Below are 22368 nucleotides of genomic sequence, written 5' to 3' on the forward strand. Positions count from 1 at the left end.
CCCAGTGTAATCTTTTAATTGTATGATTGAGTCAGTGAGCAACAGAAGTACTTCACAATCTGAGCACAGTACTCCCTGGATTTTAGAGCTGTCATATCGCAGGGTGTGGAGTAAAATAAAGCACAGTATAAAACTGCATCCAATGTATTCTCTCTCAAATCCTTACAATCTTTAATTATTAACTTGTATTTGGCTAGAAGGTTCTTCAATATACAATAACCTTTACATTAGTTCAATGGTTCATTTACGCATTGGCTTTAGAGTCACTTTCTTTGATAGCGGCTGATATTGTGAGCTTGGTACAATTGCTCTGTAACTGCCAAAGTGACGCTCCCAGCAACTGGGGAATTTGTAATCACAGGCAACAGCCTTTATGTGGCCTTTTGGTTCAACAGTGCAAAGTGCCGGTCTGCCTGGAGCTTTCACAGTAACGTAACTTTCAAAGTCACATTAGGTTTGAAAGGCAGCTCTCCAGTGACCTCAAAAAACAATTCTCTTTCAGTTCGCTTGATGAAAGATAAGTTGTGCATTCTTAGATATGGTCACTTCATCAAAGAGATTTTGGTGTCAAAGAAGGAAAGACAGTGTGTTGATTAGTACCACCTTCCTCACTGTTCATATCCAGACCGGCGCTAAGCTGATGTATACATCCTGTAAATTTGAAGTAACAGGGAAGAAAATTACATTTCATGCTAGATTTTCTGTGTCAAGTTTAACTTCCATAATTCCATAACACCTCACAGGGTCACAAGAAACCTGAATAACTCAGACCTTGTCTGTGTTGCTGTGTTGCTTACCTTCAGCGAATGCTTTTCATAATTTTAAACAAAAGAATGGTGCTGTTTTGTTTGAAGAGAGGAAAAGGAAAGTCTTCTTGTTCTCTCTTCCTCATTATCTTTCCATTCTTCTCCGAAGGTATGTCTCTCTCTCTCTCTCTTCTAGTCACTCACTCAGATGTCGATAATTCAACTGCGAATGTTAACAATAAAGGCAGACACAGTAAAAAGCACAAACAACATCATAACTAGCCTTACTCATGCCTCAATTCCAATGCTGACTGCTTCCAGCAATGCCCATTGGATAACAATTAGGAATGGGATTCTTAGCTTATTAAGACTGTCTCTTTCCCAGTCTGTATAATGTAATCATTCATTATGGATGCACTCATTGTGCAAAACCACATGTGCGCCCCCCCCCCCAACATTTTTACATTCTACTGTAGGTGTATCCTGGAAATGAAGTCTCTGATATTGGAAAATCACAATACAGCGTATAAAACTGTCTCTCTACTGTAACAGCATCCCCAGGGCTTCCTGTGCTGCTCCTAAATCACACTGGTCCCACAAGGCAGGTATGCCTATAGCAAAGGCCTGGGTATCTGTCCCTAACATTTAGACATGAATAGAGAGACAGTTAAGCTGAGATCACATGGTGCTGTCAGAATTTCTAAATGCAGAATTTTTATCAAGTGATGCTCTTTACATTTATAATATACCTTAAGCAACTTAAACTCTCGAAACAATAACTCTTCAGCCTTCAGAGAACAATTGGCTAGGTCACATGCAGGCAAAAGTGAGGACTGCATATGCTGGAAATCAGAGTCTAGATTAGAGTGGAGCTGGAAAAGCACAGCAGGTCAGGCAGCATCCGAGGAGTAGGAAAATCGACGAAAAGGACTGATGAAGGGCTTTTGCCCGAAACGTCGATTTCCTACCCCTCAGATGCTGCCTGACCTGCTGTGCTTTTCCAGCACCACTCTAATCTAGGTCACATGCAACCTCCTGAACTTTCACCTTCAAACTATTCATTCATCATGTTAAACAGTGAGAGGAAATGCCAGGCCTATTTAATGAGTCGATAGTGTTGAGGGAGAGCTCTAAGAGGGTCATTTCATTGTTCTACCATCAACTGTCATTGGTATTGAGTGTAACAACTAATATTTTCAGTTTATATTGCTTCTAAAGAGAGATCTTGTCCCCTTTTCTACAATTCTGCTCATGTTTGCTCCTGAGACCTCTATAGAGATTTTACAAAACAATTACTTATTTAATGATGAGCAAAATCGGTTAAATTTTACACAATGTGCTAAAACATACATCATTGGAGATTAGTCTTTCTACTTCTTCCCATGGCTGTGAATGTTAATCAATGCAAAATGAATACTGTATGAAAGCTTTATTTATGCTGTTTGTGCTGACATAGCACTTGCATTCTGGAAGAGACATTAAGACACCTGGTAGAATACAATGAATACAAATGCATAAGTTAGCCACAAACACTTATACTGTAATTGGAACATGTACATACCTTAATCCATCTCACCTAAATGGGGAATCATATGGCTTACACAGACATATCATAGCTCAAACATCAGTAACAGGAAAGATGTTGAGTTCACATGTAGATATTTCACTAAATTAATTTCTTCTTGGATTCTGAAGCAATGATCATCTCGTATGCAAGCACAAAACATATTTTCAGGATCAAGGAGAGGTCACTAGACTCTCATTGATATATTTACAGAAAATAAATGGGAAGGAATAGTGGATGTGTTTTAAGGTCTAATTCAAAGAATGTTTGGATGAGATGTCTGCAGTCCCAAGATAGCAGACATGGAAACGGATTCAGTCCCACCCCTTGCCTTTTGTACAATGAAATTCTTTAAATCCACCCTTCTGCCCTGACGAACTCCATTGAAATGCTTATTTATGTTGACACAATGTCTCAGCAAAAATGTAAGTCTACACATAACTTCAAGAATGTTCAATAGATGCAATTCACCTTCGGATAACTGGATAACATTTTTTTTTTGAAGATCGAGAAACCAAGTTATATACAAAATGATTGAAGCCACATGATTTATTGTTTAAAACAATAGTATTTTACTCCATATAAATCAAAGAAATTGAATATTAATAACTACCTTATCTCAAATAGTAGTTATATTGAAGATATTAAAAGTACAATGAGCATAGTTACCTATTGAGTCATAGAGATGTACAGCACAGAAACAGACCCTTCGCTCCAACTTGTCCATGCTGCCCAGATATTCTAACCTAATCTAGTCCCATTTGTCAACACTTGGCCCATATCCCTCCAAGCCCTTCCTATTCATATTCCCACCCAGGTGCCTTTTAAATACTGTAATTGTATCAGCCTCCACCACTTCCTCTGGCAGCTCGTTCCATACACACACCACCCTCTGCATGAAAATGTTGCCTCTTAGGTCCCTTTTATATCTTTCCCCTCTCACTGTGAACCTATGCCCTCTAGTTCTGGACTCCACCACCCCAGGGAAAAGAGCTTGTCCCTTTAACCTATCCATGCCACACATGATTTGATAAACCTCTATAAGGTCACCCCTCAGCCTCCGATGCTCCAGGGAAAACAGCCCCAGCCTGTTCAGCCTCTCCCCGTAGCTCAAATCGTCCAACCCTGGCAACATCCTTGTAAACCTTTTCTGAACCCTTTCAAGTTTCAGAACATCCTTCCGATAGGAAGGAGACCAGAATTGCACACAATATTCCAACAGTGGCCTAACGAATGTCCTGTACAGCTGCAACAAGACCTCCCAACTCCACTCCAAACAAAACTTCTTAACATCTGTGCTATTTGACTCTCACTCCAAAAAGCTCAAGTTAAATACTTATCATAAGTTGGAACATTAATCACTTGGTCTGAGTACTATTGCTAAGATTCATGTAAGGACTGCAATTTTTCAAAGCAAAAATTGCCCCTTTACAGCAAAGTTGCCCCTTCAAATTTCTTTCAATTGTTTCCTGGTTGTGGGGTCCAACCCGTGGAGTCACTAACAGTCAGAACTTTACAGATTCTAAATGTTCTTTACCTCTGAAATCTTGCATCTGGGAATTCTCTCTCTGTCTCTCTTCGCAGCATGTCTATCACCAGAGGTCCAGCTCTCTGTTAGTGGAGTCCTTCTGTTATCAAGAGTTTTTAAACCCTATTAGCTAATGCACAGAATTTCATCTGAATTGTGCTTGAAAGAAATTTGCTATATAACTATCTCATTCTACATTAAACTGTTTGAAAAAAGAACCAAACCTAGGAAATGACTACCCCTGCTCCCACCCTGTAATTAACCTTTTGTTGACCCTTTACTATTGTTCATCTCCCAGACAGCATGGCCACATTTACAATTACTGTAAGCAAGCTGCTTTCTACTAAATATAATCTTTTTAAGAAACGTAGTGCATAAAGGGGCTACAACCCAAGATAACATGTAATTTATTCCCCCAAGTCATAATAATAAAGTGGCATAATGGCTTTGAGAACCAATTGGTTGGGGTGATTGGGTTTCAGACAGAGGGCTTGACGGAGTGTGTAGTGATGGTAGCAGGGTCAGCCAGGTGGACCTCAAAGTATATGAGTTCCCTATTGGGATTGTTAATCTGGTCCAATCAGGGAACCCTGGCTGACAGATATAAACAGGAGTGTCAGAGGTTCTGTTCACTCTGAGAGCTGGCTCTATGCTTGCTGGGTCAGTGTCATGTATTATGCACATGTAAATAAAGGGTGAGTTGTTGATGGGATACCAGCCTCTCTGGAGTTATTTCAGAAATCCCTTTGAAGTCATTCTGGGTTTGATGAGTTAAAATTGGTCATATTGCCCTCTTTATTCGTAATCAACTCACAATCATGTGATCTGGCAAACAAAAAAGCTTTCATTCTAAAACCCAAAATCACTCAGGTCTCGCCATGTTAGCAGCTCGGGTTCACAAACGTGTATCATGACTGACATTCCTGTGAGTGTGCTTAGGCAAAAAAGACAACATAAAATTTAATTCCTACTTGAATGTATTCTGCTACAAAAGATGCTATAAGGAAGGGTGTCCCTTTTGGGGTTGAAGGGCATTTATTAGGGAGAGCAAAGTGATAGCTGGGCAGCTGGAAATAGCAGAAAAAGTGAAATAATATCTGGAGAGCAGGCTAGAGAAAGGTTTATTGGTTTCCAAGTAATTTCTGGAACCGATGCGCTCATGTTTTTTTTCATTCTACAATGTCACCTTGTCTTTGATTGTTCTGACATTTTTAGAAACCAACATATGCATTTGGTGAGAGTTGAATCTAAATTTTTCCACAAAATTATGTAAGATTATGCCCGTGGAACAAGGTGTATTTAATAAAGGTACAAGTCAGCAATTGCAATAATCTATCCCTTTCTGCACCTCCCTTCCATCATTGGGATTTTTGGCTTGGCTTCATGTAGCTGACTTGCATCTTCCTTTGTCACTTTGAAAGAATCTATGGCTGTAGCCTCTCACAGTTCAGTCCATCAGGGATATGACACTTTATATATTTTGACTGGCAACTGTTCACATACTTCCCAAACGCACAGGTATGTGAGTTGCAACCACGTTAATATGTTTGCCCCCTTGTTCCATGAAATCTGGACGGGAACAAACACCATGCAGTCAGCCAACATGAGGTAACAGCTTGCTGCTTATTCACAGCCTCATGTTCAGTGGCTAATTGGCTGGGCCCATACCTGAATGAGAGACTTCTCTTTCCCTTCAAAATGACATTGACTCTTCACAGGGAAACACAGTGCAAGGTGCCTTCGATGCAATCATATTAGACAGTCAAGAAGGCCTGTGTTATCTATACTTCTGCTCCAGGAACCAGCAAATACAGGAACATCACCATTGGAATGGTCATAGCTCCTTCTTATGAGACAGTGGGGTCTGCAGATGCTGGAGATCAGAGTTGAGAATGTGTTGCTGGAAAAGCACAGCAGACCAGGCAGCATGCGAGGAGCAGGAAAATCTACATTTCGGGCCGGAGCCAGATTCCTGAAGAAAGGCACCGGCCCGAAACGTTGACTTTCCTGCTCCTCAGATGCTGCCTGATCTGCTGTGCTTTTCCAGCAACACACTCTCAACATAGCGCCTTCTGGTGAACATGCTGTTCTTTCATCTCTCAAAGTTGGGTTTGAGGTCAGTGTGGATTCTCAAACTGAAAATGAGACTCCCAGCTAATTGCAACAGTAAAATCTTGCATTTATGTAGCACCATGAATGTAGTAGAACAGCACAAGATCCCATATGAAATTAATCTGGAGAACCTCAAGCCTGTTCCCAATGACTGTGGATTCACAGTCCCAAACTGTCGACAGAAACTGGCATTCGGCATTCAAGTTAATATTCTTCTTTGAAAGGCTCAGCAAGTTATCATTATATTTGGCAAGTCGAAGAAAACCAGATTGGGGAAGTTTGAACTCCTGTTCCGAGGCAAAACAGAATGTATACTTAGGGGAGAGATTAAAAAAGGTATGAAAGCTTAAGCCTTTTCTATCCTTATCTAATATCACTGTAGCGTGGCACGGTGGCTCAGTGGTTAGCACTGCTGTCTCACAGCGCCAGGGACCCAGGTTTGATTCTAGCCTGGGGCGACTGTCTGTGTGGAGTTTGCACATTCTTCCTGTGTCTGTGTAGGTTTCCTCCGGATGCACTAGTTTCCTCCCACATGCTAAATTGTCCATAGTGTTAGGTGCATTAATCAAGAGTAAATGTAGGGGAATCAGACTAGGTGGGTTACTCTTCAGAAGGTCGGTGTGAACTTGTTGGGCCAAAGGGCCTGTTTCCATATTGTGGGAATCTAATAGCACTAGTTACCAGAAAGTTAAGTGCACTCTTCCTATATTGACATCCCTTACCTTGATGAATGTATAAAGTAAATAAACAACGGCCTTTTGCTCACTCAGCAATAAGGGAAGATGGATATAATCAAAACTAATAAAATTCATAATGCTTTGTTCAAACAGCTTTCTCAAGTAAAGAATTCTATCTAAACGCTGAGGTGTAGTTCTCCTTCAGACATTGAAAACTTTTTTTTTAAATGCTCTTTTTGATCAAATATTTCAATCAATCAGTGAAGAATTAACTGGAGCAAGCAAATAAATAGCAAGACTTAATGCATCTAAAGCAGTTGGGCAATGAAATTCCATCAATGTGCTCTAGCCTGACCTATATTTTCATAATCTGCTTTTTCAGTTTCATCAAATGTTGAAATCAAGAGATTGAAAAGATTATTTTTCTCAATGGTAAATGCAAATGGAAAGTTGGGGGGAAAAAAGGATGTGGTGGCAATCCAGACTTCTCAATCTGCTGAAAGTCTCTAATTTTCTCTATCAAATTCACTTCAGGCTTGAGTTTGGAGTGCTGTTTTGTCTTGGCAAAAAAATTAATCAGAATCAGTGGAAGAGTTAAGACCATAAGAAATAGGACAAGGAGTAGACTGTTTGGCCTTTTGAGCCTGTCTGCCATTCAATAGGAGCATGACTGATCCGACATTCCTCTCATCCACTTTCCTGCCCATTCCCCATAATCCTTGATAAGAAGGACTGAACCATTTCAATAGGAAATCATTGCCATTGTTAAGAAATATTCTGTTACTAAAGATCTATGGATTGCACTGCAAAAGACAGTATAGAACACTGACCTTAGAAACTCACCTACATTTAGTTAATAACAAAATATGGGATGGAGAGAAGTCTAAAATAGAGGCTGTGCAGACAGAGATACCACATACACGTAGAGAGGCAGTGGCACAGTGGTAGTCTCTCGATAGATCCATTAATACTTTTGGGATGTATGTTCATAATAGCAGCTGTGGAAGTTGTGGAAGATTTCAGTACATTGAAGTAAAATCATCAGAACGTAAGATTCCTGGAACTCCAAATATTGTTTCTGTGGAAAATTTCAAAGATAATTCTTAACATACTAGGTTCAATTAATAAAATCTGGAATTGTAACACTTGGCTCTGGGAAATACCATGAAATTATTACTGATTGCAGCCAAAACTCACTGGCTGGCTAATATCCTGTAGGAAAGGAAATCTGTTGTTACCTGAATAAAAGCAAAAAAACTGTGGATGTTGGAAATCAGAAATAAAATAGAGAATGCTGGTGAAACTCAACAGCTTTTCAGAAGTAGAGCCATACTGGATTTGAAACATTCACTCTGTTTCTTAATCCACATTACTGCCAGATCTTCTGAGTTTCTCCAGCATTTTCTGTTTTTATTTCAGTTGTTACTTGGTCTAGCCTATAATCATTCCAGATCTACTTTAATATGGCTGACTCTTAATTACCCTCAATTCAAGGATAATTAGGATTGGGAACAAATGTTGACCTTGCCAGCAAGATCTGAACCCCAACAAAGAATGAAAGGACAACTTTGTTTTTTTTTTAACATTTGAAGTTGTGGAAGATTTCAGTACATTGAAGTAAAATCATCAGAACGTAAGATTCCTGGAACTCCAAATATTGTTTCTGTGGAAAATTTCAAAGATAATTCTTAACATACTAGGATCTCATAGGCTGTGGAACTCGGCTATAAAATTGATAAGGACACAAGAAGGCTTTCTTGACCTTTGGAAAGTCAGTAACAATGTTTGGCTAGGATTACTATCGTTGTAGGGTTTACAGCCAACATGTTTGATTCTCTTCCTAAGGCAAAATGACTACCTAGTACTTATGGGCGCTTTGCCCAGGTTGATAGAAATCATATGCATACATTGAGGAGGTGCCCAGTCACAGCCAAATTCTAGGAATGTGTCTTTGAGGAACTGGAGAGTATATTGAAATACATGCTACCACAAATTGTCAGAGTGGCAATTACTGGAATAATGCCACGAAACAGCAAGTCTATAAAAATAAGTGCTTTAACAGTCTTTAGTTCTCATTTAAAATATATATAAACACTGGAAAATAGAGAAACTGTCTTACACTTACAAAAAATGAGGAAAATATATAGATAAAGGGTTGCATGGATGTAAACAAGAAGCAATTAGAAATTTGGCCTTATAGTTATCAATTGTCCATAAAGCAGCCCAATGAAAAATAAGGAACAGAGCAACCATCATTCCTTCTACAATTTGCTGGCAATTCTTAGAAAAACATGTAGCTCTTTCCAGTGAGTTTTTTTTTAGTATCTTTATTCTGGGAGAAATTGATGTTTGTAGGGCCTTTTTTTAAAATTCATGACATCATGGTGGCATCCATTTCAGTGATATGGAAGTGAAGAGACTGACATCCACTGGTATAAATTGTGGAGTTTCCTGTGAGGCATATCCGCTGTCAAGGAATGATTGGATATAACTGGTCTTTATTGAGATCAGTCAGGAACTGTCTCTTTTCCCTTAATAGTTTGGTTTCCTTGCCACCCTCCCCTCCACTCCCAACAAACACCCAACTTCTATTGTTTTTGCAAAAGAAACGGAACAGAAATGAACAAGGAAATTGAAAATGAAGTTAATGTAAGCTTTATAAAGTATTTATTCACAGAGTTACTAAAACTGCCCTCTATAGTGATGCACATGAAGCAAGGATGAATCTCACAACGAGGTTGTAATGCCCTAACTTATTTGTTAAGGGCTTAGTGTGAACAGACTGGCAGGAGAAAACGAGGCCAGATCTTCAGTTTGGGCCAAGACATTAGAAACAGATTAAATCCAGTTCCCAATCCTGCATGGTGTTTGGAGCAGAACTGATGTTGATTTTGTTTGGATTGGCTGATTGGTGGCCAGATGATGTACTTTACGCTTGAAGGGCTGAGTAGGTGTCACGGTGGTGATGAATGTATTAGGAGTCACTCTCTACTATTGCAGTGTAGGATGAGAGACAGTACTTCTTTGTCATTTGAAGTAATAAGTGGCCACTGCCGCTGGACCACCAATGCTGAAAAGGTACCTCTATTTTTTATTAATCATTCACAGGATGAGGGCATCTCTGGCTGGACCAGCTTTTATTGCCCATCCTGTGGGTCTGCAGTCACCGGGTAAGGATGGCATTTTCTAAAGGACATTAGCAAAACAAATCATCAACAGATTCATGGTCATCATTGGATTCTTAATTCCAGATTTTTAAAAAATTCTAATTCAAATTCCACCATCTACCATGGTGGGATTCAGACCCAGGTCTCTCAAACATTACCTGGGTCTCTGGACTAACAGTCCAGCATTAATACCACTAGGCCAGTGCCTCTCCATGTCCTTTTAAGGGCAGCAGTTGCAGTCAGGTTGGTGGGGGCTAATACCTTCTTGGAGCGTTGCCCCACCCATCCCCCAGGTCTGCTGCCAGGAGCCCACTTCCTGGCCCGGTGGGGCCGGGGTAGGGGGGGGAGCTAGTGTGTGATGGGTGGTGACTGCTATTCAACTGAAAAGTTCCATTTGGCCTCTGATCATTGACTCTTATTAGCCCTTCAATTACCTTTACAAGCTGCCTATTGCTTATGGCAAGTAGGTATTCTGCCCCCAGTCCAGTCTTCAGGAAAATTGCTTCAAAGCAGGATGATGCCAACAAACTGACTTGCCGGCTGGTGGTGCAAAGTTAGTGCCAATCTGCCCGAGTTCCAATCTCAACAATCTCCAAACATCTTGTCCATATCTGAATTGAAATACAAACACTCAGCTCATTTGGAAAAACAATACTTTCACTTGAATATCATTCAAACCCAACTTTGTCTGTGCATTGGTTAGATTGTGTCCTCTGTTTGCCTACTCTCATAAACAGAGTGTTCTTGTTGATATTTATTCAAATCCCTCTCACTGGCAAATTCACTTCGATTGATTCAACTTTATTTATTCCAGTAAGTTCATGCAACTGCACATGACCGTCTTGTAAACTTTTACTATACTGTCAGCAATAGTTCTAATTCAGATCATATTGAGGACAAAATGCACCACTTATGTGCTTCATCTCCTAAGAGGAATGAGAAGAATGGAATAATTCAATGTCTTGCTGTCCTAGGCACACAATGTAAGTTCTCTGGCTTCCTCTGCAACTTGGAACAATGCTGTACATTCACAGGCATTTATATGCAACATCATGAGTCACATATACAGATACACCTGTACAAGACTCAATGAGTTTTTGAACTTTTGATGAATATAAAGTGTCACAGACAGTAAGCTAAATATTTTACATGATGTCAAACCTACCAGTAAAACCAGTAGTAACAGTGGCCCTAAGGAACACAATGACATGTTGATGCCACAACATGCGCTGGTTTGGGGAGGAATGGTGTTACAGTGGAGTGAATGCAAACAAAATCTACCCCTGGAGTGTATTGGGGAAAGTGGCAGAAGAAACCATTTGGACTTGCTGGATTTGTAGTGGGATTTTATTGCCTTGTTTATGGTATTACGAGCAGGATATAGTTATACTGTCACCTTTGCAATAAAACCTCACAATGTTAAAATATATTATAAGCCAGGAGTCAAATTAACACTATAAATCCTGTCTGCATTGTAGAGGTGTGAATTTGTGCTTGAGCTCCCTGGTTTCTTCAATAGGTTAAAAATATAGTGCTGCCTTGTGATAACTTTCAAACTATGAATTGTTTATTTCTGATAAGAGATAAGCATAGGAGTAAATTAATTAAACAGATAAAAATATTGAAACAGTACCTTCCTTGCCATAATATTTTCAAATCTTATCTAAATCCAACATAACAAATATTTTAGAATACATAGATACTTTTTTTTGGCCAGAATTTTAGCTGAAGCGGTAGATTTGCTCCAAGTGCCATGAAGCTCCTTCCCACACTGATTTGAATAGATGATCAGCAATAACCTTAAGACCTTTCTGCAAAAGAAACCTCTCATGTTCTAAGCTTGAACTTTGATGCGATACTAGCTTCCCTACCATGATGTCCCATGGATCCCAGGATGAGTTGGCTGCTATGGATAATGGCTATAATACAATACCTGGTGAACATACAGGAATTGTCTATGGAATTGATCAAACCAGTCTAGCCCTGATAGGCTTGTCATCTATTGAAGATAGCATCTATACTCCAGAGTGAGGTGTGGTATTTGCTTCTACTTGCAATCAATCAAGATTAAAGTACCAAAGGAAGTAGTAACAGAAACAGAAGTTAATAAAAATCTGTATATTTTTCATGAATAAGTGCTGTTCAATAACAGAAATTGTGTATTTGCTCAAAATGCACCCACACAAAAACAGAACAAGTAGTGAACAGAGATTAATTTAAATTTGTCAATGTGAAACATTAAAACTTTACTTAAATGGATGCAAATGCTCAAGTGTCCTTTAGATTAGATTACTTACAGTGTGGAAACAGGCCCTTCGGCCCAACAAGTCCACACCGCCCTGCCGAAGCGCAACCCACTCATACCCCTACATTTACCCCTTACCTAACACTATGGCCAATTCACCTGACCTGCACATCTTTGGACTGTGGGAGGAAACCGGAGTACCCGGAGGAAACCCACGCAGACACGGGGAGAACGTGCAAACTCCACACAGTCAGTCGCCTGAGGCGGGAATTGAACCCGGGTCTCTGGCGCTGTGAGGCAGCAGTGCTAACCACTGTGCCATTAGCAACGTCTGATCCCAGTTCTGTCACAGTCTCAAACAGAGCCCATCAATTGCACATTTAATAGCTCTGTATTATGGAAGAGAATTGTTTTGTTAGTTTTCAGAGGAATTTGATGGTAACATCACTGGACTAGTAACCCAAAGGTCAGGCTAATGCTGTGGAAAGTTATGGGTTTTAACTCTACCATGGTAGATATTGGAATTCAAATTTGGAATTAAAAGCTAACCAAAGGTACCCACATCCATGGAAGATTTTTTTAAAAATGTAAGTCAGATAGATCACAAGTATAATTTGGATATTTGTCATGGACATAAAAACTCCATAAAGGTCCAAATTACTCTACAGTTACTCTCAACAGATCACTGACAAGACCAGCATTTATCAAGCATTCCCAATTGTCTTGAGAATTGTGATGATGAGTCACTTTTTTGAACCACTTTAGCTTGAATGGTGTTGGTACATCCACAGTGCTGTTAGGGACTGATTTCCAGGATTTTGATTCAGTGGAAATGAAGGAAAATTGCTATAGTTCCAAGTCAGGATGCTGTGTGACATGGAGGTGAACTTTTGAATGGTGGTGCTGAGTGCAGAGTATTCCATTACATTCCTGATTGAAACTGTAGATGGTGGACAGGCTTTTGGGATTCAGTAATTAGTTCCTTGCAGAATTCCCATGCTCTGATCCGCTCTTATAGTCACAGATAAATATGCCTTTCAGTTTCTAGTAAATGGTGATTGATTGAACACCTGGTCTTATTTAATACAGGATTTTCATAGGCTGAAATTGTTTTTGAAAAGAGTAGTTTTGAAATGGTCACAGTGATCAACTAACCAGATTGGTTGGCCAAGTTTTGTGAAACCAATGTTGATTAAGTGAGAAATAGTCATGTTATAATTAACAATTTCCCTTGGGGCAATGAAGACAGCCAATCTGCAAGCCCCTTGGAGCAGTCTGAAAAGGCTCTCATCGTCCTGACCGCTGTCACCCCGGGCGGGTACTGGGGCGGGCTGTCCTAGAGGTGGTCGAAAGGTGTGTAAGGGCGGACCGAGAACTGGAAGGGGCATGGGGTGGACCGAGAACCGGAAGGTGGGTAGGGGCGGGCTGCCTTAGAGTGGTTGGAAGGTGGGAGGGGCGGGGGCTTGCTGGGTCTGTATTGTCTGCACTTTTGTATGTAACAGTACTGTCTAATGTACAACTGTCATTGCTGTTATCTCTTTATATCTTTGTGAAACTGGGATTTGAGGTTTGTCCTCATGTCCCTGTAAACTGTTTGTTTGAATGGTAGGGTTTGGGGCCTGGCTTTGCTGCTCCTCTCCCTTGTAAAATTGCTGTCTCTTGTATGCAGCTGTAAATGTAACTGTTTGTTGTAAACTGTTTTTGTAATTTGTTTAATAAAATAATATGAAAAGGCTCTCATCTCCTATTTTGATTCAAACCTTTATGCTCACATGTTGGAGATGGAATCTTACCTACAATTAACATGCCTTAAAACAAATCTTCCACAGATATGGGATACACGAACAAGCTGCAATTTCAAAATGCTGCTTTTGCAGAGAGAGAAGATGACACTAAGAATGCAGCACCAAAGGCTGAGGACACTTTCCCTGTCTCTCAAAAAGAAAAAGTACCAGGTGACAATACTGCTTGGAAAGAGACATCAGGACACTGAGAACCCAAAAGATAACAGTTGCTGGTGGTTCAAGCAAACAACTAATAAATGCTGTCACAGCTTAAATATTTATACCTCAAGAAGCCCAGGGGCTCAAAATTGTACATTTCTTTAATTTCATTCATTTTTAACTTTGTACCATGTATGTGTGTATGTGAGAATCCACATGATTTCATTGGCTGTATCAGTGATATCTTTGTTTCTTGCTTCTCTTGTGGTCAGCAGGTAAAATAAAGTTCATTTTTTTCATGAGTAATTTGGTTCTTATTGTTTCTGGTAAAAAAATTAACATCATTTTAATTGGGGAAAGTTACTAACTGGGGAGATTGAAAAGAAGTGAACCAGTTCACTGTTTCTCAGCTGATTTGTAACAAGTACACAAGTGCTGCTCCTTGGATTACCTGATGAAGGAGCAGTTCTCCAAAAGCTAGTGCTTCCAAATAACACTGTTGAATTATATGGTGGCAACATGAGCCGTGGACCGCCCAAGACCAGCAAGGTACCACAAAACAGCACGGGAACGGTGTCTGGAGGCAACCAGAAGGAAGGGCGGGCTGTAGTGGAGCAGACGGCAGACAGCAGGGAGGTGCAGCAGCCGATCCAGGCTCCTTCAGGACAGACGGAGGAAATGGAAGAGAAGGGACCAAAGCAAGCAGAGGATTGGATTACTGTGAAAAGCAGGAAGAGGAAACCTCCCAAAGCCACCCAGCGAGGGGGGAAGCGACACCTACGCGACGAGAACACATGCAGCTCTTCCGACGGTGAGGATGGGCGCAAGGTGGGTCGTCACCAGAGGAAGAGACAGAGCGCCGTGGGGAAAAAGGAGGGCAGCACCGCCCAAGCAGGAAAAGACAATCCCTCTGAGGGGACGGGTAAAGCCCTCCCCCCACCCGGTGAGAACCAAGAGGTACCCACCGGCCCACAGCTCCAGGTAACTGGGAGCTGCGGTCCTGTGACATCCCCGCTGTCAGATGGAGAACTGGACCATGCGGACCTTGGGCCCGACCCGAAGACACCAGAGCGGGGAAATGGCTCCAGCGTGGAGCCGGACAGCTACCTCAGCCCTGGGATGGTCCAGCAGTTTACTGTCACCACGGGAATGCACACAGCTACCCCAGAGGGGCAAGACCAGCAGCAAATGGACACTGTTAACCTTGTAAACTGTTAAAATGGGGATAAGTGTTGCCAGCATCAATGTGTGCAGCATCAAATCGGCTACGCGATGTGTTTCTACGATGGCCTTCCTGGCCAACGTTAAAGCCGACGTCCTGTTCCTGCAGGAGTGTGGGATACCGCACCTCAGCAGCTACAGGAGATGGTCGAGCTTATGGGGCCCATGGGCCGTCAGTTTGGTCGGGGGCAACGATAGCCGCGCCTCCGACCTGGGTATCCTGTTGAGAGGAGGCAACTTCACCATCTCCGAGGTTAAGGAGGTGGTGGGCGGGTGCCTCCTCGTCGCCGACATCATGTACAGGAATGCTCCCCTGAGACTGATTAATGTGTACGCCCCAGTGGGTAAGAGGGAACAGTTGGCCGTCCTGCAGCAGCTTCCACTGTTGCTGGCTACGTCCAGGCCGGTCATTCTGGCCGGAGACTTCAACTGTATCATTGATGCAGATGGACGATCCGGCGGGGGGGACAGTAAACTGGACACCACGTCCAGAGCCCTGATGGACACGGTAAAAGATGCCAAGCTGCACGACATCTTCAGCGCCCCTGCAGACGGAGCGCAGCATAGATACACCTGGTCACGGGCAGACGGGTCTATCCGCTCAACGATAGAATACCTGTTTGTGTCCCGAACACTCTCGGTCAGATCCACCGACGTCAAGCCGATGTCCTTCTCCGACCACTGCCTCCTGCTGGCTGACTGTCGCCTACAGGACGAGCAGCGGGCTGGTAAGGGAACGTGGAAGCTGAACACAAAGCTGTTGACCCCGGGAAACATTGAGGAGCTCAAGAGGGACTACGCAGGTTGGAGAACCGTGAAGCCCCTCTTTGAGTCCCCAGCGGACTGGTGGGAAACAGTAAAAGGGAACATCAAGAGGTTCTTCATCCTCAAAGGTGTTCAGGAGGCGAGAGAGAGGCGGGGAAAACTGTCCCAGCTCCAGGAAAGTATGCAGAACCTGCTCCTGCTGCAGACGATGGGGGTGGATGTCACAGAGGACCTCAAGGAGGTGAAGGGCCAGCAAGCCTTGCTCTTTGCTTCGGAGGCCTCCAAGATAATCTTCCGGTCCAGGGTCCGGTCGGTGGAGCAGGACGAGACGTGCTCACGTTTCTTCTTCCAGAAGGTGCACAAAGAGAGCTCTGTGCTCAGCAGCCTGAAGGAAGAAGATGGCTCTCTAACGTCATCTCAGGCTGACGTCATGAGGATCAGTAAATCCTTCTACGCCAATCTGTATGACGCGAAGCCGACCGACAGCGCGGCCTCCCAGTCGTTCCTGTCCTCTATCACGGAGGTCTTAGACGACAGAACACGGGAGAGGCTGGACCAGCCGCTATCTCTGGACGAGCTGACCAAGGCCCTCGAGTCCTTCGAAAAGAATAAAACTCCCGGAAGCGACGGCTTACCGGTCAAGCTCTATTCCGCTCTGTGGGACTTGATTGGCCAGGACCTGCTGGAGGTGTATGTCAGTATGCTTCGGGCAGGTACCATGAGTGAATCCATGAGGAAAGGCATCATCACCCTCATCTACAAGCGGAAGGGGGAGAGGGAGGAACTCAAAAATTGGAGACCAATCTCACTGTTGAATGCAGATTACAAAATTCTGTCAAAGGTAATCGCCAACCGGGTCAGGTCTGCTCTGGGGTCGGTGATTCACCCTGACCAAACCTGTGCTGTGCCGGGCAGGAAGATCGCTGAGAGTCTCGCACTCCTCAGGGATACGATCACCTACGTGCAGGACAGAGGGTTGGACACCTGCCTGATCAGCCTGGACCAGGAGAAAGCCTTTGACAGGATAACACACACGTATATGAGGGATGTTCTCTCCAAAATGGGCTTTGGGGAGGGAATCTGCAATTGGATCAGACTGCTCTACACCAACATTGTCAGTGCAGTCTCAATCAACGGGTGGGAATCAGATAGCTTCCCAGTCAGATCTGGAGTCAGGCAGGGCTGCCCCCTCTCTCCTGCCTTGTTTGTGTGCTGCATAGAGCCATTTGCCGAGTCCATCAGGAAGGATGCGAGCCTGAGAGGGGTGAATATTCCTGGCAGTGGGGGCCTGCAGGTTAAGGCCTCCCTGTACATGGATGACGTCGCCGTTTTCTGCTCGGATCCGCTGTCCGTGCGCAGACTCATGTGCATTTGTGACCAGTTCGAACGGGCCTCGGGGGCCAAGGTAAACCGAGGCAAGAGCGAGGCCATGCTCTTCGGGAACTGGGCCGACCAATCCTCGATCCCCTTCACCGTCAGGACCGACCACCTGAAGGTGCTGGGTATTTGGTTCGGAGGGGCTGGGGCGTGCGCTAAGTCTTGGGAGGAGCGTATCAGCAAAGTGAGGCAGAAACTGGGCAGATGGAAGCTACGGTCGCTCTCCATCACGGGAAAAAACCTGGTCATCAAGTGTGAGGCACTGTCATTGCTGTTATACGTGGCACAGGTCTGGCCTATTCCCAGAACCTGTGCCGCTGCAGTCACCCGGGCCATCTTCCAGTTTATATGGAGGTCAAAGATGGACCGGGTCCGAAGGGACTCACTGTATAAAGATCAGGGCAACGGAGGAAAAAATACACCCAATGCCACCCTCACCCTGATGGCCACCTTTGTGTGTGGCTGCATCAAGCTGTGCGTGGATCCCCGGTACGCAAACACCAAGTGTCACTACGTACTAAGGTTCTACCTGTCCCCGGTGTTGCGAAGGATGGGCCTGGCCTCGGTGCCGCGGAACGCTCCGAGTAGTTGGACCGTTCCGTATCACCTGTCCTTCGTGGAGAAGTTTATAAAGAAAAACACCTTTGACCACAAGTCCATCAGGAAGTGGTCCTTGAGACCCTTCGGGAAAAGGAGAGGGCGAATCCTATCGAGCGGTTCCCTGAGCAGACTGTCAAAGCCATTTGGCAGAATGCCTCATCGCCAGAACTTTCCAACAAGCACCAAGACATGGCTTGGCTGGTGGTGAGAAGGGCTCTGCCTGTGAGATCCTTTATGCACGCTGCCCTCGAAGCGGCTGTGGGGGGGGGGGGGGGGGGGGAATCGAGACTGTCACACACCTCCTTCTGGAATGTGCCTATGCAGAGGAAGTCTGGAGAGGAATGCAGTGGTGTTTGTCGAGGTTCGTCCCGAGCAGCACCGTGACGCGGGACTCCGTGCTCTACGGCCTGTTCCCCGGGACGCACACCGAGACGAACATCAACTGTGCCTGGAGGATCATCAACTCGGTGAAGGACACTCTCTGGGTGGTCCGAAACCTGCTGATCTTCCAGCTGAAGGAGTTGACCCCGACTGAGTGTTGCAGACTGGCACATTCCGTGTTGAGGGACGCGCTGAAGTTTGGGGCAGCTGCCGCCAAGGCGCGGTGGGGAAAGACCACTGTGTAAAGTCTGCCTGCCTAAAGAAGAACAGGGGGCCCATGCAGTCATTTGGGCTCTGCTGACGCCTCAGCTAATTATATGGGCATATGATCAAAAAATGTACAGACCTGTATAAAAATGATAAGTTTTGATCTCTGTATGTACATGTTTACATATGTATGGCATGACCAATTGTACAGACCATCAAATTATTTTATGAATAAAGTATATTTTTGAAATAAAAAAAAATTATAACCGGGTATTGTGTGATTTCTAACTTTAGACAGAGAATGGCAGCTCCATGTCAGTTGCTCCACAGCTGTTTTCTGATTGGCTGAGTATACCTAATACTTTCTGTTTATACTTACCCAAACTTGGTGACTATTGAGGCCAAACAAGTGTCATTCATAACATCTAGAATAGAGTATTCCAATGTATTAAAACCTCAGCTGAGTCTGTTAATATTATACCATCTGAGAGGGTAAGAGGAGCAGTTGCCTGTCCTCCAAAAATGTGCCCTAACTTTGGGGCAGTTTCCTACTTTAACATCCAATGCATCATTGGCATGGGCATGGGGTAGGGCAGGGTGGCAGTGTAACCTGTAGAAAATACAGTTTAAACCTAACTGGCATATTGCACCCAGGTCAGGGCACCACACCTCAGGAAAGATACAGAGTCTGGGCAGAATTGTCCCAGAGAATCTTCACTTACAGAGATTGATAGGAGGAAAGGTAATGTGGAGATTCCAGGTGTTCAAAATTGTGATGGGTCTGAACAGAAAGTCTGCAGAGAAACTGTTCCCTTTAGTGGAAGGGCCCAGAATCAGAGGGCCCAGATTTGCAGTGACTGGCAAAAGAGCCATGGCAACATGAGGAGAAACTCTGAATGCAGAGTGTGTTCAGGATCTGGAGTACGCGCCCTGAGAGTGCGGTGAAAACAGCTTCAACCATGACTTTCAACACGGGATTGAATCGTCATCTGAACAAGAAAGTTTATGCAGATAGGCCTACTAGGTAGGGAAAGGCAAGGAATGACCAGAAGTGAATTGCTTTTGTAGAGGGCTAGGATTGACATAACGGGCTGAATAGCCTGCGCAATTTCACTTCGACGGCTGGAAAAAGGATTCTTTCCTTTACCCTTCAAAGCGAACGGTCCAGCAAACATCTGGGCAAGAGTTCCCGTCTCTGACGCTGGGAGCAGACAAAAAGACTGCTACTGCCTTGCATTCTAAAGGACTCCAGTTCCTCCAACAAGAATCCTTGCCGCGCTGCAAATAATAACCAGGTCAGTGGCAGGCAATCATAGGAGAGATTAAACCACTGGACTAATCGTACAGACTCGATGTAAAGTGCATCCACAACATCGGCATCGAGATTATTTGTATCCGGCCCATTTGGGATTTGTTACGTTCGAGGTCCAGATGATTGCAGAAGTGACCTGAAGATGCCCCATACCAACCCCCAGCTCTCACATACTCTGCATCCTCCCCCCAACCCCCATGAAATCTGATCGGGACATGTCAATAATTCCGTACATCGAGCTTTGGAATGATCACACTCACGGCACATGACCCACAAACACGAAATGAATCTGTCAGTGTTTTGACAGGGGGTCATTGACCTGCACCTCTCTCTCGCTCTCTCCACCACCTCCCCCCCCCCAACCCTCCTGCCACATCCCACCGAGCATCCCCAAGCCTGAAGTTTGAATTACCTTGTAGGGGCAGTGCTGACCAACGGGTGTCTGAGGTCGAAATGCCCTTCCCCCCCCCACTCCCTCTTCTTTACCCGTTTACAAAACAAACCCCGGGACAGGCAAAACACAAGCGTTTCGTCTCCGTGCTATGGTGTTTTGTGGGGTTTTTTTTGCAGGCGATGGGTGATTGTGTGGGACGGGGAGCAGTGGGCTGGGCTCTCTGTTTACGAGCTCGATGCGTCACTGCAGGGTTGACACTGACAATGACATTGACACTGAAACTGATACAAGCGCCGCCTCCGATACTGTAAAAACCGGCCACAACCGCTGCAAACGCAATTTAAATTCGGCTTTCACACTGGCTACTTACAGTGACTTTGACTTGTAGTAAATGAATGCACCCAAATTAAATTAGTGAGCGCTCGATTCTTGAGAACGGGGAGTCTTTTACCGGGTTGTCTGATAAACTTTAGCACATACAACACAGTCTTTGACCTAACCGCTGTCAAGCGCCTTAAAAATGGTAAGCTGTTTCATAACAAACTTGCCAGTTTTGACGTTATTTTGTATATGATTGAGAAACACAAAGATCTCCCACCGGCTGCCTCTCGGATATGCTCGCTCTTGGCAGAATGGTGCAAGTGCACTGACTGTAATGGCCACATTTACCTCCCTTCTTGAAAGCGGCTAATATCGTTCGTAAGTCAATTAGAATTAAGTTAATTGTTACTGTTGTGCTGTTGACTGGTGTGATGTAAAACCGGTGTCTTGTCAAGTGGAAACGGTAATATTGTTTAGAAGTTTGACGCGCTGTATAATCGCGCTTTGTTTTCATGTATAAAGTGGAAACTCCAATATGAACTGAGCATGTTCGAAGGAGGACAGAACGTTTTCTCTCGGATTGAGTTTAAATCATTAATAAATGTAACTGACCTATAACAATTTTTTTCAGTTGCACGCAGCTATCTATTTTCCACCAACAAAATGATCACCTTCCCCCTTTTTGCTATGCCCAGTAATACGTAGATCATGACACATAGTCGAACTGTTGTAAAAATGCTTCTTAACGGAATAGAAATCAAATTAATGGGTGCGCCAAAAATGTCTTGACCTTCATATGGCCATTTTAAGATATAATACCGCTGTATACGCTCTAATATAGAGTTGGATTGTAGCGGCTTTTCTCTCATATGTGAGGATTTTCCCATTTAATACAATAATTCAAATATAACTGCATTAGCTCCGGCAATGCGGAATATTACCTTGCAATCCGGCGACCTAATTTCCAAACGAAATGAAACAAATTCAGACACAACACTTGGAGGCAGTAGGATTCCACGTCATATGCATAGGTATTTAAAGATGCGACTGAACGTCAATATTTCAGATCCGCTGCTGTTCCAGTGCTATCAATGGTTAAAATAACTTGCGCACAATCTACCACGGCCAACGTTACGAACATCGTGTCAGATTACTATGCAAGTACAAAATAATATCAATTTAATCATTGTTTGGTCACTTCATTGTGTCTCTAGTTACCATGGCAATCCGTGTTATTTCATCATTTTTGCGTATGATGTGAATCAGGCACGGGACGCATCATATAGTTGCTTCCATCTGGAAGTTTGACGTGAACTTCATAGATTAAGTGAACAGTAAAGCAAAATTTGAACATATGCGCGAGTCAGGCCAAATAACAAGTGTGACTGCAACCACAGAAGGTGAGAGGCAGATGGATCTGTAATTAAGTAAACAAAAAGTACGTCTGCATCTGCCAGCATTTAAAAATAAATTTTAAATCGTGGCGGAGCTTTGCTGTCAATTTGAAAATTTAACCCATCCTCTCTCGATTTGGCTTCATTGAGGTATGAAACAAAAACAGTGATTGCATGAGGGTTTTCAGCAGGTCTGATAGTACCTGTGGAGAGAAAGCAGAGTTAAGGTTTCAAGTCTAGCGACCCTTCTTTAAAACTTCTGTCCACAGATGCTGCCAGACCTGTTGAATTCCTCCAGTAATTGTTCTTTCTTTTCTTCCAGCACCTTGATTGTACATCAAGGCGATACTATATCTGGGAAGGCATTGATTAATCAGAATATTTTAATGAACTTTAATTACCTGTTGTTGCCAT

At 43.5% G+C, this 22368-nt stretch overlaps 1 protein-coding gene and 1 long non-coding RNA gene across 9 annotated transcripts in view; one reads left to right on the forward strand and one right to left on the reverse strand.

The window, feature by feature from the left end:
* Positions 1 to 21662, reverse strand: LOC122540984 (uncharacterized). Of its 8 annotated transcripts, none has more exons than XR_015753785.1 (6): positions 21502 to 21662; positions 14172 to 14305; positions 10229 to 10405; positions 7471 to 7705; positions 798 to 969; positions 1 to 651 (listed from the first exon to the last, which is right to left on the reverse strand). It is a non-coding gene; the product is annotated as an uncharacterized LOC122540984 (long non-coding RNA). The 8 variants fall into 8 exon arrangements; XR_015753786.1 differs by lacking the exon at positions 21502 to 21662 and adding an exon at positions 20610 to 20731; XR_015753784.1 differs by lacking the exon at positions 21502 to 21662 and adding an exon at positions 20258 to 20427.
* Positions 20624 to 22368, forward strand: part of mapk6 (mitogen-activated protein kinase 6) — a 25459-nt gene continuing 23714 nt past the window's right edge. Inside the window, exon 1 of the mRNA XM_043686259.2 lies at positions 20624 to 20762. The gene's annotated coding sequence lies outside the window, so the exon portion shown is untranslated. The remainder of the gene's footprint in view (positions 20763 to 22368) is intronic.

Source organism: Chiloscyllium plagiosum, unplaced genomic scaffold (assembly GCF_037043375.1).
Source record: "Chiloscyllium plagiosum isolate Xiang-an unplaced genomic scaffold, Cpla_swu_hap1 HiC_scaffold_39, whole genome shotgun sequence".
Taxonomy (NCBI): domain Eukaryota; kingdom Metazoa; phylum Chordata; class Chondrichthyes; order Orectolobiformes; family Hemiscylliidae; genus Chiloscyllium; species Chiloscyllium plagiosum.